Source organism: Scaptodrosophila lebanonensis, unplaced genomic scaffold (assembly GCF_003285725.1).
Source record: "Scaptodrosophila lebanonensis strain 11010-0011.00,11010-0021.00 unplaced genomic scaffold, SlebRS2 tig00000001-arrow-pilon, whole genome shotgun sequence".
Taxonomy (NCBI): domain Eukaryota; kingdom Metazoa; phylum Arthropoda; class Insecta; order Diptera; family Drosophilidae; genus Scaptodrosophila; species Scaptodrosophila lebanonensis.
The window spans coordinates 14304619-14308183 of NW_022060529.1; positions in this window are offsets into that span (position 1 = coordinate 14304619).

Consider the following 3565-nt stretch of genomic DNA (forward strand, 5'->3'; position numbering starts at 1 on the left):
GAGTATTTAGCAGTCGAAGGCAAATTTTTTCGCTCGTTTTTCCAAGTAAATTTCGTTTAACGCCTTCCCTCCTACACTCTCACACAAAAAGTGCGCTCCAGCAAATTTTTATTTGCTGTGCTCCGCACATTTCGTTTGCCTTTTTTGGAGGAGCATATATTTCCGTTAATTTTGATAATTAGCAGTTTATGTGTGAATGTGTGAATGTGTTTGTCTTTCGACAGCCGCAGTTTTGTCTGCAGTTGAAGCCTGTTTTTTGGGGATATTACCATAAAGGTCGTTGTCGAATTTCGTTTGTGCGCGCCATTCCCTCTCTCTCTCTCTCTCTGTATCTTTCTCTCTCTTTGCCAGACTCTCAGCTCCAGAAGAGCTGCCGTGCTCAGTTAGCTGAGTGAAAAGCAGTTGCAAAACTGAGTGTATTGAATAACTATCTTTTTTTTGACACCCTGTACTTTCTATTATCAAAGCCATTTTCACAGAACAGAAGATTTGGAATATAGTAGAAGAGGATCGCTTTCACCTTAATTTGTTTGCTCACATAATTCTCGTAAAAATTAAAATTCTGCATAATTTATAGCCTTTTCATATGCTTAAGTGTCCATTTAAACGATTTTCTCTTAATTTTCAGATACTTATTTTCGAGCGAACTCAACAAATTTCCACGTAGACAGACAATATCATGCTATGGCTCATACACTTGGCTGTGGGCCAAATGATCGATGGGTCGTGAAAGTAAAAGTGTTCCCGATTTACTATTGTCAAGGCTGTGTTCAACATTTGACGTCAACTTGTGGGTGATTGCCAAAAACCTAATCATTTCAAATTAATTAATGATTTTTGGCTGGGCACACGACAAACAAGTTTATAAACATAAGTTTATTCGTATTTTCACATGAATTTTGGTGAATGAAATGAATTGATGCCAGTCGCTGGGGGGTAATGTCGGATCGTTGCATATATCGTCAAATTATGAATATCGGCAGTCTGAAATGAAGGCAGTGAGGCAGACGAAAAGCAAACATAGCAAAAAAAATACGCTAAATGATAAACAAGTCTGGAGTGTATCTGGTTTTTTTTCTCCCTAGACCAAGAGGGGGTCGCACGTGGCTTATGGTCGTGTCTGTGTCGCGATCTATGGACTGTCAAAAGGTGTCATTAGCCAGGAGTTTTTCGAACCTAATCCTAAGAGTGCATGCGTGTGTTTTGTGTTTGAATTGCTTTTGTCTGTACTGCCTTGCATATGGTACATTTTATCAATTGAACTTAATGCAATATTTTATTCATTTTCATACTGTTGTTATTTTCGGCATAAACAAGCCACGCCACTGGGTTCAATTACCGCTCAGAAAATATTGGCGCGCATTTTTTTCTGCCAATTATAATAAATGCATTTTTCAATTTGTTTTTTTCTTTGTATTTTCTCCCTTATTCTCCCTTATTAAAGGTGTACATTTTTGCTTAGCTAGAATAACACATTTTATAAATAGCCACTAGCATAGGTACACACCTATATAGATGTGTAAATATATATCTGCAACCTTTCTTTTTCGGGGAATGGAATTTTGTTTTTGTGGATGGTCAGCAAATAAATGTGCTCAATATGTTTATTATTGTAACTACTTTTCGAATTAAATAAAACGCAATTTATCGGCTTTAAATAGAATATGCTTATAGTGCCACCCAAGTGGGGCTACCATGTTCATATCTTTTCAGATACTAACATCACCCGGTCGCGTGTTCTCCGATAATAAGTAGATTAATGAAATATAGCGGAGGCGTTTTTGCAAAGTTACAATTTCTTAAATAATTTTTATAAATATAACTACGCCGTAGACCCTAAAAAAGTTTCCTTTGCAAGATAATTATGGATCAAAAAAAAAGGTGTATTGCTTTAGCACCGCCCTAGTATGGAAATCAACAAAAAACTGAACCAACTGTACCGCGTGTAATAAATTTAAAAATAACTTTGTCACGTTCCCACAGAAAACATTTCACATAAAATATAAAAGATTAGCAGTTTAACGAACTTCTTGGAAAACTGTAATTTAAATTTCATTAAATTAAAAATAAAAAATGCTCGTTAAGGGTATTAAATTTATGAACTCCATTGAACTGCAAGTGAAAACAGTTGAGTTGACAATTTCTGGGCCTCACACTCCCATACAGAGCGGGGGCAGAATCGAATCGAATGTGCTGACAATATGAGGAAACTCTCAACGAAATCTGCAGGAAATACTGACCTATGTATAAGTTAATAACAACAACAAAAATACGAGTATTCTTGTAGTTTATTTTGTACATTGAGAAAACACGGCTTGCATAATTGCTTCGTAAGGTAAACAAAATACGATACGATACGATATCGTGATAAACATATGTACATACATTTGTACTCAGCATGTACTATAGCTTGAAAAACTTGCATTGTTAGTAATCGGAGCGCATTCAACCTGCTTCAGCAAGGGGCATCAAGTTTTTGCGCGCCAAATTTTCCTCGATTCTGGCCAATGAACTTGGGCCGTGGCTTGTTTACTACCAACTAAATGGTACAATTGCCGGAGCACGTACCGGGCACATGAGCATCGTCCGATCGCACTGATCGCACAGTAGATAGCGAAGGTAGCTTTGGGAAGGGCAGTTCAATTCATGATATGCACATTTCGAATGTTTGGTGTACATTACAGCAGTTCGTGGCGGACGCACAAGTGTTGAGTCATTCTCCCAATTCCAAGTATGTATCTGGTATGCTGTCCGAACGGGTTTTGAGAATTCCCCAAATAATGCGTGTCTTTTCATTGAGACAAATTCGAAAGCCAGCCTCGCAAGATCGGTGCAAAGTCCGGCAAAACCGATCAGCGACCGAGCTCACGTGTGCACCGCTAAGAAAACGTTTCGGCCATACACGAGTATATATGCCATGAACCAGTTTAGAGCTTGGTTTTGGTACCATACTAGCTACAATGCTGCAACGGCGACACTTGCATGCGGCTAGGGGGTTTTTTTGTTGGGGAAAACCCCAAATGAACGGTGCATTCCAATGCAGAATGCTGCATGCCTTGTGGCCATAAAAAGCCCCAATGCCAAAAGAGTCTGTGAGAAAGGCTGCTTATCTTCAAATATAGTATTTCTGTACTTTTTCTGCTTTAAAGTGATGACAAATCGACTTCATATTTTTGGAGAAGCTCGTATTTTTCTGAATTAACAGATTTGCAAGTACTTCCCAAATCACTATAATGGGCATTTATTTTTGGCGAAACGTGCAGATTTGTTTGTGCAAGCAATTGGAACATATTTCAAAACGGAATATGTAAACATAAAACCCCCCTATATGAATATAACATGTGTAATTTTAGGTTGATTGAAATTCCGCAAAAATTGAAAATAAAATGGAATTTCAGAAGTCTTGGAAGTTCTCTAAGGTTTTAAATTCAATAGACATAAGTAGATAAAATTCATAAAGCTTTATCAAAAAGAGTAAAAAAAAGCATGGGAACTTAAGAGCGTGTTTTCACACATGATACAAAGAGACTAAGAGTTAAGCAATTAACAATTAACTGCAGCTTTT